This window comes from Zalophus californianus, chromosome 3 (genome assembly GCF_009762305.2).
Source record: "Zalophus californianus isolate mZalCal1 chromosome 3, mZalCal1.pri.v2, whole genome shotgun sequence".
NCBI lineage: Eukaryota > Metazoa > Chordata > Mammalia > Carnivora > Otariidae > Zalophus > Zalophus californianus.
Genome location: NC_045597.1, coordinates 25,820,224 through 25,836,258, shown reverse-complemented (window position 1 = coordinate 25,836,258; position 16,035 = coordinate 25,820,224). Strand labels below are relative to the sequence as shown.

The window sequence follows — 16,035 nt, the reverse complement described above, 5'->3', positions numbered from 1 at the left end:
CAAAAATATTGTTCTAACAGAACAATTTCCAAGTGTACATCCATTATTTCAAACAATATGCTCTAGGGGATACTTCCAGATCTGTCTCACTTACATATCATTAAAAAATTTACCTTCTCATATATATTAAGATTCTTTCAGTTTTTGTAACAGCAGACCCAATTATACTGATTAAAGCAAACAAAAAATAAGGGAGTTTAGTTTTCATGATTAAGAAGTCCAGTTCGTCCTCAAGTTAGGTAAGGCGGTCTGCTGGCTAAAATAAATCACCAAGAATCTGCCTTAGAATGGTATCTCAGTTTCCCAGTTGATAAAAGAAAAGAACAACAGAATCTGCCTTATGCAATCATGGTGAGGTCTAAATGAGGTTTAAGGAAGTTAGTTGTTTAGGAGATTATCAGGAACATAAAAGTTCTGTGTACTTATTAATTTAGTAGTGAATGCAATATATGACTTTGTACTTTTCATTTATCTAAATACATTTGTAGATCAATGTCATTTGCTATAACATCCAAAACATTAAATACTTTAGAATAAATTTAATGAACAAGGCATCCACAGTAAGAACTGTAGCACATTGTTGATTGAAATATTAAAGACCCAGTTAAACAAAGAGATACATCATATTCATGAATTTGAAATCAAAATATTGAATGATAATGTTCCTCAAATTTATTTATAAATTTAACTTAATCAAAAATCCATCAGACATTTTTTATAACAATTAGCAAACTGAGTATGACATTTCTGATCAAAATTTTTGCTAAGTAGAAGAAAGCTGAAGGTTGTACACTGATTTCCAGACATATTCGAAATCTAAGCTAATCAAATCAGTGTGGCATTTGCATGAGGTAGCAACATGGAACAGCAGAGGGACTACATAAATTGACCCATATATATGATAAATTGATTTTTGAAAAACATGACCTGCAAATCTATGGGAAAGAATAGTCTTAAGAAAAAAATATATTAAAAAATATTGTGACCCCTAGCTTATACTACACATGAAAAAAATTATATCAACATGGATCATAGGACTAATATAAAAGCAGAAGCTACAACATTTCTGGAAGAAAAGAAAAGAGAAAATATTTGTTACCTTGGGGTGAGCTGAAGTTTTTTAGATAGGACACAAAAAAGTACCCACCGTAAAAGAAATGATTTATCTATTTAATTGACATTACAGCATTCTGCTCTTCAAAAGTCTTTCTTAAGAAATAGAGATGAATCACAGGGTGGAAAAAAACATGTATACTATAAATGTCTCACAAATTTTTAATATCCAGACTACATTAAGAATGTAAAACTCACAAGAATACAACACAATTAAAAAAGAAACATGTCACAAAAAGAAGGAAAACAAGTGGACAATAAGTTTATGGAAAGATCCTCAGGATTTTTAGTCATCAAAGTCATGTAAAATAAAATTATAATTGCATACCACATTACATCCATCATTAGAAGGACTAAAATTTTAAAAATTGTTGATACAATTTACCAAAAATCTTGAGCAACTGGAACTCTCACACATTTTTTGTGGACATATAAATTCACACAACCACTTATGAAAATAGATTGCCATTTTGTTACAAAATTAAATGTACTTAACATACAACCCAGCAAACCAATTCTGGTATTTTACCCAATCTATGTCAAGGTATATGTAAATGTTCATAGTGGCTTTATTCATAACATCCAGAAACTGGAAACAATAGTCAGTATACATTTGAATAAACATATTTGATATAATCATATAGTGAAATAGTACTTAACAATAAATTGAATGAAATATTTCCACTTTCCAAAACACAGATGAATATGAAAAAAAATTTGGTCAGTGGAAGAAGTCAGACACAAAAGAGTATATACTGTATTATACAATTCATGTGAAGTTCTGGAACAGACAAACATATTCTATGGAGATAAAATTCATTTAACAGTTGCCCAGAGAGTGGGGGGCGGGTGAGAGAATTTATGAATAAAGGAGGTCCGGGGAATTTTCTGAGATTATGAATATATACTGCATCATAAATGTGGTGTTGGTTATATGTGGTATATTTTGTCAAAAATCAATGAACTATTTATTAAAAGTTTTATCATATGAAATTTATAGCTCAAAAAAGATGACTAAAATATTATGGTCTAAGGAGAAAAGTTAATTGAAAGTGTCAATTTCATATTTGCTAACCACAAAATACAACTTGAAAGAAGCTGGCTGGCATTTTTATAAAAAAGAAAAAAATATTTATAAAAGAAAAACTTACAAAAAATACCCTTCAGAAAAATAGCAACACTCATTAAAGACAAATATGGCTAAGAAATTGATTAATATACGTGCATGTGTTCCAAGAATAATTATTTTGTTTACCTGTTAATATTCAGGTACTCAATATAAAAAGGTTTGTTGATGTTTTTCTTTAATAATGTATATATTTGTTTATGCAAAAAGGATGATTTATATGTCCATCAATATAATCAAACTGTTTTAATCTAATGTAATTTTAATTACTTTAGCATTTTTGTCACTCTAAAAGTTCCCAGACTTCTACTGTAAATAAAGCTGTCATTCTCCCTCTGAGTAGATCACATTAAATCATCCTCATAATTTACTATGTCTTTCATTTTCTGCAAACCTGCCCTCTCTTCAAAATCCTGTTGGTAGGTATGTGACATCATAATCCTCATATTTATAGTCAGATACTTGAACAACCTCAAAGGTTCTATTTCTCTTAATATTTTGAATAAATACTAATAAATCTCCAAAAAAAAATCCATGTATTTTGTTTCTTTATATTACATATACTACTTGTATAGCAAAGGTCCACATCATCTGTACTTTGGATAATTTAAATTTGGTCTTTATAAGTCTACCCGGCCTTAGCCACACATTATCATAGTTTGTAAAATTTATTTGTTCCTCATCACTTTAAGAATGATATCTAATCCCACTTCCAAGACATAAAATCTTTTATTAGAGAAAAGCTATATTATAATTATTTAGAGGTTTGACAATATTGCAGACATTCTGGAACACTGAGCTTCTTAGAAGCTATGTGATTTTAAGAAAGCTTTTTAACTACTTGTTTGATTTAAGAACGTGAAAACCATTGCTAAGAATAGTTTTGGTAGAATTGTTGGGATGAAAACCTTGGGAGTCTATAGGCTCATTTAATATGTACATGTTCCCAATATCTTACACTCTGGATATCACTGGAAATGCAACATGAATAAACAAAGGATAAAATACAAGTTGAATAAGTAGTCCATTAAAAGTAAAAACCGGGACACCTGAGTGGCTCAGTTGGTTAAGCATCTGACTCTTGATCTCAGCTCAGGTTTTAATCTTGAGTCATGAGTTCAAGCCCCATGTTGGGCTCCATGCTGTGCGTGGAACCTACTTTAAAAAAAAAAGTAAAAACAAAAATAGTGACTTTGTTTCAAAGATGTACTAGTATCAAGCCTTTATATAGAAAGATCACATAGTATCTTTGGTATATTTGTATTCATATTCACTGTGATGCCCTCATCAATGCATAGTATATATTATTTAAGTTTTTTAAGGAAAAAAACTATGAAAACTGATGCTGTACTTGCAAATTTCAATTAAAAATGAATATTCTTTACATTTAATGTCTAAATTAAATTCTATTTCCATTTACAAGCCTTCCAATAAGTCTAATAGAAACAAAAGATTTCTGTTTTCTTATTATAGGAAACATAGCATAGAAATGAAATTATCAGTTAGGCACTAAATATACAGTCCAGACTAACTAACATTAAGTTAATGATTAAAAGCCAGTGATTTTCTTTTTAGTTCATTTTCCCTATTAGCAATATTTATATTTACTCCTGGAATATAGGGTTTTTGAGAACTTAAAATATTCCTTTAAAGTGCAGCACTATAGTTAGTCCAAGTGACTATTTGAGATTTTTTTTATATATAATTATATTATCAAGCTATTGTAAATAATATTTCCTATTTGGTATCCACGGTAACCCTAGGATCTGGAAAGATCTATATTCATTTAATGGAAAACAAGCATATTGCCAGACTCTTGGAGCTATACATGTGTTATTTTAATAGGACTTTAATAGCATATTTATCTTCTTTAAAATAAAGAATTTATGTTCAAGATCGAGACAGAAAATCTTACTAGCTGTTATTTTCCAACTCTTTATATTTCCAATGAGAAACTGCTGCTGAATTCAGTACCTTGAAAAATGAGTATTTCTGAACATATAAATGCACCAAAAGCAAAGAAAACCAAACAAAACCCCAGCAATTTGACATAGAGACCATTAGATGTTATCTTCTTAAGTACAATAATATGAGAAAAATAGTTTTCAGAATTAAGTATTGCTTGATAGCAGACATGATTTCAAGCAGTAAGTACATTGGAGTGGAAAACAAGACCAAAGACTTTACGGCTGTAATTACGGTTTTGCAACTTATTTTCCGTGTGATATTTGTTCGAGACTTTGGTAGGGCCAAATCCAGTTTATGTAGCATTCAAGTAGACCAAAGATCTTAGATGAGATGATAGGACTGCAAACCACATAAAAATAAGACTGTAATTCTAATTATCTGTATATACTTTAATGAGAGAAACATTTTCAGGAAAATTAGAATTCTTCAGTGACTGCTCAATATAAATACACATTTTAATTCCATTCTACCTTTCTTATCTCTTAATACATTTTCTCAATTTATTGGTAAATAAAATAGAGGCATACAATCAGTGAAGAATTTTCTCATCATTCCTAAGTTTAATAAAATTGTAAGTAGGAATTAAAACATTTTAAAAAGAACACTTAAGAAAGCCACACTGAGGCAGTAAGTTGGTAATTGGTTATTAACCAATGCCTGCCTGATGGGAGAAGACCTTGGCATTTATAAGGCTTAAAATAATAGTAAATGAGCAATTACTAAGGATTTACTATATGATAAGCCCCTTGTTGGGTAGGTAGATAGGAATTGCACTGCATTATCTGGTCATTCCTTAAAATTCTATGAACCAGGCACTATTTTATACTCATTTTATGAAAGCATAGAGAAGTTGTTTAAATTGTCTATTATTATCATAGCTAATACATTATAAGAATTAAGCTATCCAGCTAGATGTACTACAAGATACATGTATTAATAAGAGGGAGGATTTACATGTATTATTACATTGGTGGGGTATTTTAATTTTTTAATCCATTGGAACTAAGAGGGAAAGAAGAGTCCAATGGACATGTACATTTCCCCCACAAATAATTGTTCAACATAGAATCAGTTCTAATAGGAAAATGGGATTATTTTGGTTTTGCTATTTTCTGAATATGAATTATTAAAATGTAGCCTTAAAAAGTTTTCTGTAATATTATATTGAGTACTTTTAATAAAGGAGGACAAAAATTTGTTTAGCTCAACAGTGTTCCAAAAAGTGTTACCAAACAAAATAAGCTTTATTAGCTTCATGCTAAAACTTGTGGCCCAAGGCGCCCACAGATCTAAAATGAAATTACTGACAGAACTTGATGTTGAGTTAAATTAGGATATCATCAATTCCCTGAATAGGTATTTTGTGTTTTCTATCTTTGTCTCTCTCTCTTTCTTGCTTTCTTTCTCTCTTCCTGGAACACACACTATTAATATGTATTCTAGCTTTTACTATTTTGTCTGTCATTCTACAGATTACAGCATGCATTCTTGCTTGTCAAGGTTTAATGTCACTTGATATTGTACATGCTTCATAAAAAATGAAAAAAATTAGAATACATTAACTTTATTCATCCCTCCTGATTTATGTTATTTTGACCTATATTTAATTCTACTGTATTGTGATTTACACAGTAATTTCCAATTAGATTTACTTTTTTCAATGTTTTCATTCCTCTCAGAATCTCCAAGTTTCCATATTATATGACTTTCTGTCTGAAAAATCACCTCAATAAAAATCAGACCTGCTAGGCAAATTCTCTTCTATCTTATTTATTTGACAATGTCTTTATTTTGTCTTATTTTGAATGATATTTTTACTTAACAGAGAAAGTAAAGTTGGAATTATTTCATGTAGGATTATGAATATACTATTTTATTGATTTCTAGCAACCATTGGTTTTTGGAGAACTTTGAGAGTAAGTAATTTATATTATTTTGCAGGTTTCCTTAAGATTTTGTCATCTTTGCTTTCTAGCAATTTCATTATGATGCATCTGATTAGGTGTTTTATTTTGAATTTTGTTGCTCGGTGTTTGTAAGACTCTTTGAATTTGTGGATGTATATCTTCATCAGTTCGGAAATATTATTAGTCATTATCTCTTCAGATATTTTGCCTCATCCTCACCTTTCTTTCTGGTACTTTAAATGCTAATTATAGTACTATGGCTCTTCAAGGAACTTATTTCATAAAGTGTACCTTATAATTTACTTGTGCTGCCTTATGATTCTGAACAAAATAATAATATAAAAAAGTCCTATTCACGATTTGTTCATGTTTAAATCATTTCTAAGTTACCATTTTCCACAAATATATTTTAGAAAAAAAATCCCCCCCTGCAGTTACTCTTCTACGAAGCTAAAGTAACAAGGAAATGATGAAAAGAGAACAATAAAAATACAAATATGGTCATTGAAACAGTAGATATTTTTTACAGTGGAAATAATTCAGAAAATAAAATAGACATGTATTTTGCAGAGAAAAAGGTAAACATATGCCTATTTCCTATTAAGCTCTATTTTATTTCATTTTTCATGAAACTAACAATCTGAAAATGATCAAGGATTTATTTACATTTGTATTTTTAAAGGAGAAATTTTTGCAGATTCAATACACTTGCTTAAGCACCTATCCTGCAGAAGCACTGTGCCAGGTGTTAACCATAATTTTTATATCTTTCACATTTCATTTCACTTGCTTTCATAAGTCTCAAGGAAAACATAGGAAGTCAACTTTAAAAGGTTTCTTGGGTTCCTTATGCTATCAATGTAAATTATAACAGCAAGTGTCAAGCCAGTTTCTACCCTCCTGTTAAAAGAGATAGCCACTCTTGCATATATCTGTCCTCATAGCAAAGTCTCTCAGTCTCTCTCTCTCTTTCTGCATGAATCAGGAGAGTTTGTTACTTATAGGTGTTTTTATCTACTTTTTCTTTTAGTTATATGATCAATGAAAGTCTGCTCATAAGAAGAGGAAGTAACAACTTCCTTAATATCCTTCAATATGTCTCTATAATTCTCTCCTATTCTCTCTCTAGTTGTTTAATTCAGAATCAATTTGTTATTTTTAAATTTTTTTGTTTTTGGGAAAATTGAAACAATGATTGCATTACTACCAATTTCCTTATTATTCTCTGTAAAGAAACTACTTGGGATATGTGCCCATTATATGATATCTTGAATAGACATTTCTCTAAAGAAGACGTACAACTGGTAAATAGGTACATGAAAAGATGCTCAACATTACTAATAATCAAGGAAATGAAAATCAAAACCACCCTGAGCTATCCCCTCACACCTGTTAGAAAAAATATTATACAAAAAAAGCCACAAACCCCCCCAAAACCAACAACCCCAAAACAAGTATTGGCAGGGATGTGAAGCAACTGGAACCCTCAGGCACTGCTGGTGGCAATGTAAATGGGCACAGCCACATGGAAAACAGTATGAAAATTCCCCAAAAATTTAGAAAGGAAACTACCATATGATCCAGCAATTCTGTATCTAGGTATTTATGCAAAGGAACTGAAATCAGATTCTCAAAAGTTATCTGCATCCCCATGTTTATTGCAGTATTATTCACAAAAGCCAAGACATGGAAACAACCTAAGTGCCCATCAGCAGATGAATGCATAAAGAAGATATGAAATATATTTTATTTCAAAAGTATTATTTAGCCATAAAAAAGGAGGAAATCCTGCCACTTGCAACAACATGGATGAACCTTGGGAATATTATGCTAAGTGAAACAAATCAGATGGGAAAAGGCAAATACCATTTGATCTCATTTATATGTGGAATCTCAAAAGTACCAAACTCATAGAAATGGAATTGGTGGTTGCCATAGGTGGGGAGTAGGGGGGGCAGTGAAGGTTGTCAAAAGGCACAAACTTCCAGTTATAAGTAAGTTCTTAGATACAATATACAGCAGGGTGACTATAATTAACACTACTGTATTGTATATTTGAAAGTTACTAAAAGAGTAAATTTTAAAAGTCAAATCACAAGAAAATTTAAATGAAGTGATAGATGTAAACTAAAAATGTGATCATTTTGCAGTATATACATATATCAAATTATATGTTGTACACCTTAAACTAACACATATAACTAATGTTATCACTTAATTTTATCTCAGCCAAACTGAAAAGAAAGAAAATGTGGTATGTACATGCAGCAAAATATTATTTAGCCTTAAAAAAGAGAGAGAGAGATCTTGCCCTATGCAATGGCATTATTAACATAGAAGACATTATACTAAGTGAAATAAGCCAGTCAAATATCATGTGATTTCACTTACGTGAGGCATCTAAAATAGTAAAGCTCATAGAAACAGAGAATACAATGGTGGTTACCAGGGGGACGGGGAGTTGCTAAAGTTTGAGTTATGCAAGATGAACAAGTTCTAGAGATCTGCTGTTCAACATTGTGCTTGTAGTTAATACTGTATTGTGCACTGAAAGATTTGTTAAGAAAGGGTAGATCTCATGTTAAATGTTCTTACCACAATAAAAAGTGTAACATTTATTAAGATATATTTTAATGATTTGTATTTTTCCATGTTACCCTATTGGATAATTGCCTTATGTGCAAGATACATTACCAGATGTAAATTAACATTTTTTAAAATTTTTGGTAAAATGCTAGCTTTTTGGGAAAATAGAATAAAGATGGGTAGTTCTTTTCTTACAAAAAGGCATTTTATTATTATTGTACTATATAACATATTAGTGAATATACTCTGCATTTTCTCAAATGGCCAGTGAGACACAAGATAACATCTTTTTGATTCCTGAAAACCTCAATATTATCTACCTTTTGGAGAATCCAGTTTCTTATGATGTCAATGAAACTGTCCACAGGGATACCAGTGGTGCTTAGTAGTAAGGTACATTTTGCTAAGTTATTCTATCATGGGTCCTTGCTCAACGTGTTCTTTTTTTTTTTTTCCTTTTAATCTGGTTTGCAGCACTTGATCATGTGTTTCTTCGTTATTATGCACAGGATCTGGCCAAGGAATAGGTTTTGTATGTTCATATGGAACATCCACAGAAGGATGGTAGCATACTATCCTCCTGCCATCAGATATTAAAGCAAGCTCTACTTTGCAATTATAGTCATCTGGAAGAGAAGAATATGTAGATTTATGACAAAGACAATATAAAGCTCCATTTTGAATTTGAAATAAATATTTCCAAATAGTTCTGTTTGATATTGCCCATTTTACTGCTGCTAATGCTATAGTGACTCAAAATGTTTATCAGGTGGTGTGAAAGAAAATGATTCAAAGAGTGGTGGAGGGGGTGAGGTTGTCAAAAGGCACAAACTTTTAAAATTTGTGTCTAGGCATATCTATTTTCATCCCTTGACAGACACTCAATGAGAGCCCGCCATCTTACTTCAATCAAGATGGGTAATTATTGATGATCAATAATATGTTCTGGGCAACACTAAAGAAGCAAAACACTTCACTTAACTAAGTCAAAGCTAAGGTAAGGCATAATTTTTATTAGTGTTTAGAATTTTGAAAAGAGAATGTAATTATTAAGAATTTATGCAAATGACTTGTATCTGGAATATTTGTGAAAATATGGAAGAAAAGTTTTTTGGGACATTAAGCATTGTCAGTAGTTATAGCTGTTATTTTTAATAGCTTAAGCATAATGGGACTTGTACTAATCAAAATATTTCATCTTGTATTTCGTATATTCCATTCAGAATTCTTTTGAAAGGATCCATGGAAACATTTCTCTGACCATTTAATGTGTATTTTTTCTAATAATTTATGAAATAAAATAAAAGAATTTCCATATATTAATATGGTAATTTGAACAGCTTTGGTAACTGAAAAGGTAATTCAGGAAATAGAAACTGCAAAAGATAATATTGAATCAGAGAACCGAAATAATTTTCTTCCTTATTTCTACTCTATTTTTTCATAATCAACATAATTGTATAATACAATATAAATATTTGATCAACCTCATTTCTCCAGATGCCTAAGAGTTTTCTCTATTCTAAGTAATAGTGTTTAAGCCCTATCTATAATCTTGGACTGTCTTCTAGCCCCAGTCAAAGTTTCAGATATTCTCTTCTTAAGAATAAGCCCAACCAAAATCTTGACTAAAAACTCTGATACACACTGCTAGAATTACTCAGATAAACAGTTCCTCAGTTGCTAACCCAGGGGCGGGGAAATAACCCTAAACTCTGTTGTTTCAAGTTGGTAAGTTGGGAGATAGTTTGTTATACAGCAATAGATAACTAAGGTACTCTAAACTAGGATATGCTTTTGGAATGTTATTTTCCAGCCACTGATGGCTATTAAAGCTAATTCTAGTATAGTATAAATCTTTAATTATATAGCACATTTAAAGTTTTGCTTTTATCCAATGCAGATTAAACTTTGGCTCAAGAAATTTAAAATTCCTCCTTATTCCATCTTCTGACACTAGTTCTTCTGGACACACATCATTTTGATTGTAAGGCTTGTGAGGATGCAGCTTCCTTCTCATTTGTGGTTACTGCTTTCCTAGCTGATATCGACTAGCTGCACATATTTTCTGAGTAATAATCATCCCAGTGCTGTCCTTTTCATGGGGTGCATATATGGGTTCATCGTGGGTACCTGCAAAGCTCTCCCGCTGCCCAATTTGCTGTTGGGGAAGACCCAGCCTCTTCTACCTCTCCAGCTTTCCAACCTCAGCTTCCACCACCAGTGGTCCCTATTCCTGGCCTCTTTTTGCTACAAATTCTCACCTGTTGAGAAGATTCTTTATTGGGGATATTATAATACTACTCAACTATATCTCCTTTCCACAGTGTTCATTTGATCTACCACAAAATCATATACTTTCGCTCACAATATGTGATATGAGTGGTGGCAACACCAGGGTCAACTTTTCTTCGTGATCTTCCCTCTCTCAGCAATTTCATTTTTTCCTTCTCTGAAATGAACAAGAGCAGCTTTAATGTCCTTTACCCACACTGACATAAAATGGGAAAATAAATGTTTGCTTATGGTTCTTATGGGCACCCTTATTTTTCCCAAATAATTTTCCTGGAAGATCCCTTCTACTTGTTGTCAGGAAGACAACAATGAAATATTCTCCTTATGGCTGTATTGGGGAAGAGAGTAACGTTTCAAGGAAACATAGTACCCCTAAAATGTTGATGACAGTGCCTCCTTCCCCTTCTGAAATGAGTGGGGACTTAATCCTCCATGTCCTCACCAATACTTACTATTTTGCTTTAAAAAAAGTATACCATCCTAGGGTGTGTGAAGTAGTATCTCATTGTGGTTTTGAATTCCATTTACTTAATGACTAATAAGATTCAGCATTTTTCCATGTACTTCATCGGCTTTGTATACTTTCTTCAAAGAAGTGTCTATTCAACACCTTTGCACATTTTTAAATTGGGTTGTTCAGCTTTTTTGTTGTTGAGTTTCAAGAGTTTGTTATACATTCTGGATACTACACTTTTCTCAGATATATGATTTGCAATATTTTCTTTCATTCTATAGGTTATCTTCTTACTTTCTTAGCTAATGTCCTTGATGCACGAGTCTTTCATTTTATGAATCCCGCTTTTTCTATTTTTCTTTTGTTGCCTGTGTTTTGGATATCACATGTAAAAATTTCATTGCCAAATACAAGGTTCATTAAGATTTACTCCTGTGTTTTCTCTAAGAAATTTAGAACTTCTGGTATAATTTTGAATAGCAGTGGTGAAATAGCCTTCTATCTTTTTTTTCTAACCTTTGTAAGAAATCTTTCAGTCTTTACCCATTGAATATGATGTTAGCTGTGGGTTTTTCATTAAATAATGTCATCATCATTATCTTGACCGTAAAGTTGCATAATTTATGGACTTAATCTGTAGCTATGGTAAAGAAGCAGGGACTAGGCTGGGGACTACGCTTAGCAGTGGGTTTGGTCTCAGGAATGTCAATCACAATGTGTGACAAACTCATGTTCAGTATGGATAACTGGAATACACTAAGGGATTCTATGTAATGATCCTGAAGATAAAGAGTGAAAGAATAGATGTATCTAAAGAGTACTGATGTTCATGGATTTTGGCCATTGCCTTTGCAACATGGCTTTTTAAATTAATGGCCATGTCATAGACCCCTCAATAAATACAATCTATCCCTTACTTGTGAATTCCATATTTGTGTATTTGCCTACTCACTATGATATTTATTTGTAACCCCCAAATCAATATTCATTGTGCTTTGACAGTCATTTGCAGACATACACAGAACATGAACAATTTGTATCACTTGATGTAGATGTTCCCAGCTGAGGTCAAACAAGGCTAAGCTCTGCCTTTTTCTTTCAGCTCTCACAGAGGTGACCAAAAAATGGGGTTGATATGGAGCAGTTCAGTGTAATGCAAGAAGCTTTGGCTCTGTGGACAGTTGGATGGAGTTTGAAAAACAATTCTGGCACCTCTTAGCAGGGTGGTCTCAAGCAAGTCACTTACTTCTGAATCTCATTTTTCTTTTCTTAAAAAAAAATGGACTTTGTGAGGATGCATTGTTTTATGAGTTAAGATTATAATGTTTGAAATATGCATATATGTATACATATGTACATATTTCCCAGAAGCAATAGTTCAATATTCACTAATGCACTGTTCATGGTGATTTTATAGAACTATGCTACCACACATAATAAAAATCAGTTGTCTTTGTTTAATGCATACTCAGTAAATGAATGGCTACTATACATTAGGTTGGTATCCCTTTCAAAAGGGTTCTGATACTTGAGGCACCTGGGTCACTCAGTCAGTTAGGCATCTGACTCTTGATCTCAGCTCAGGTGTTGATCTCAGGGTCATGAGTTCAAGCCCTGCTAGGCGTAGAGCCTACTTAAAAAAAAAAAAAAGTTCTGAAACTCAGTAAAATTTGAAGAAACAGTAACATTATTGGATTAAGATGGTATATTTAGGGTAGAAAACAAATTACATGTGAACACGAGAAAATTAGAGAAAATCAAATATAAATCCTAGCTTTGGGGAATAATGGTTATATACATTACCTAGATTATAGTGTTAATTGTATAGTTTTATACATATGTCAAAACATAAGCTTACACATTTTAAATTTATAGTTCAATAGGACTGTTGATAATAAAGCAATCACAAAGCAAAGAAAAAAGTAGAAGAAAAAGTGGCAAGATTGAGAACGCATTGAAAGCAAGATGGAAATAATTTCAAGTAACTGGTTGACAACAGAATTCAAAACCAAGACTGTTTATAATGATGAATTATACTACTTTGTTCTCATGTTTACATAAAGACCTTCTACTTCACCTCCCAGAATGGAACAATACCCTAGTAATAATTTTTGACAACACTCACCAGTGTGCTCACTCGTGGACTTTTCACAGAAGTAGAGGGACAGATCTGATTGATAAAAATGATGAGAATATGATAGGAATTCTACAATGAGTGTGCTCTTTTAAAAGACAATAGCGCAATGCTCTTCTTCTTAACCATCAGTGAGTTATCTTACCTGCTTGATCATTAATGGTGCTTGTTGATGATGACGAAAATAAAGTGGTTTTCCTATTTATTTTCTGCCATCACGTAGTGAGGTAACTTCAACAGGCTCTCCTCTTCCTTTTCCATTTCTATTTCCAAACTTTTCAAATGTGCATGACTAGGAAGTAAATGTCATTATGATTTCAACCCTAGGTTTGGTAAAAACAGAAGGCTATCCTGTTTGCCCCAATTTAGAATTCATTAAGGGTAAAGATAGGAAAAATTGGACAACAAACATCACACTGAACCCCCATGAACTGTGAATGGACAATGTTTCCTGGACTGTAAATTGTAAATGGCAGCTGGGATAACTGGAAAACAGAGTTAGATCACTCAAACCAAAATAATGCCTTGATTTGTTTTGCTTTTTTTAAACACAGAATTTACTTTTTAATGACCCAATGTGGTCTGTTTTCCTATTTATCCTTCTCTTCTGTCCTTGCTGACATAGCTCCAGTTTTGTTTAAAATTTCATCACTAATGGCCATGTGTTCAGGGAATGACACCTCTATAGCTTAAAGGATACAAAATAAATTTTTTCAGGTCAACAGTGATTATCTTATTCCCTTGCTATTTTTTTGTTTGTTCCAGGAGAAGTGGCCCAATTCTGGTTAATGAGAACTGAAAGAAAGTCTTCGGGAAGTCACTAAGAAATTTCTTATTTCCTTGCTAATAAAAAGTGCTACACACTAGAAATATTTCTCTTCTCTCTTTTTTGGGGGGATATTTTCATATTTTTACTGTTTATGCCCAGAATAGACATGCCAAAATACTAAAGACATAATCTATCAACATGCTGAGAATCACACAGCAAAATAATGAAGAAATGAGTTGCAGAGATGTTGCTTCTCTTAATTATCCCACCTTGAACTGACCCTATTTCCATACAACTTGTTATTTGAGATAATGACCATTTTTGGGGGGGTAACCTACTTTTTAGTTGGTTTTAGGTGATTTTTAATCTTTACAGTTATAATTGATATAACTGTGGATGACTGAATGATTCTACTAACGTGGTGAATCATCTGTCTACCTGAAAAGCATTTGATTTGTATCCAGGCATATATGCCTATCGACAAGAAATAAAAAAGGGAAATAACTGCAAATGAGTAATGTGAAATTGAATTAGCCTGCAAAACATGCAGACTATGCAAAAAGTGGAGAAATAGAACATTTACCTAAAGTTTTGAAACTTCTTCAATGATAGATGATCTATAAGATATTATCAGCTTTTGGATAACAATTCATAAGCTAGTATCTTGAGGGATTATCCAAACCTAAAAAGTGGAATATGGAAAACAATATTTTGAGCTCCCTTTTTGGAAAGACTTTAACTTGAAGAATTACGTGAATTATTGAAGGAAAACAGGATCTGATGATGTAATTGTTGTAGATACTGAGTAGTCATATTTTCTAAATCAAACTCAAAATATGTTCATTAGTTTATTCATTTAAAATATATGTGGTATAAGCCACGCTCCCGACGTCCCACTCTGCTCTTCTCGCTAGGCCCGCCGGCCCGCGCCCACCATGGCCACCATTCAGCAGCTGGTAGGAAGATGGCGCTTAGTGGAAAGCAAAGGCTTTGACGGAATACATGAAGGAAGTAGGGGTGGGAATGGTTCTGCGAAAAGTGTGTGCAATGGCCAAACCAGATTGTATTATCTCTTCTGACGGCAAAAACCTCACCATAAATACTGAGAGCGCTTTGAAAACAACAGTTTTCATGTGACCTGGGAGAGAAGTTTGAAGAAACTACAGCTGATGGCAGAAAAACTGAGATTGTCTGCAACTTCACAGATAGTGCGTTGGTTCAACATCAGGAATGGGATGGGAAGGAAAGCACAATCACAAGAAAATTGGAAAATGGGAAATTACTGGTGGAATGCATCATGAATAATGTCACCTGTACTTGGGTCTATGAAAAAGTAGAGTAAAAATTCCATCATCATTGTGGACAGGAATTAGCTGTGAGGATGAACAAGCTCAGTTCAATGAGCAAATCTCCATTCTGCTTTTTTTTTCATTACTGTGTTATCTTTATCACAAACATTTTACATGCATCTCTTTCAGTGTTGATTTAATTAATAAATTATTTGTTTGTGCTAAAAACCCCTGTGGGTTTTTCATAAAATTAATAGTTAGTAAATAACCTTTGGTTATTAAATTTGTTAGTAAATAAATTTTGGTTAGTAAATAAATTTGTGCTAAAAAAATAAAATAAAATAAAATGTATGTGGTGTATCCTCAGTGTCTAATTCAACTTCTTTGCAGGGGC

At 32.4% G+C, this 16,035-nt stretch overlaps 2 pseudogenes; one reads left to right on the top strand and one right to left on the bottom strand.

Annotated features, from left to right (window-relative positions):
* Positions 1-9,048: 9,048 nt before the first annotated feature.
* On the bottom strand, positions 9,049-12,180 carry LOC113920487 (annotated as a pseudogene).
* Positions 12,181-15,287: 3,107 nt separating this feature from the next.
* LOC113920869 lies at positions 15,288-15,783 on the top strand (annotated as a pseudogene).
* The last annotated feature ends 252 nt before the right edge of the window (positions 15,784-16,035 follow it).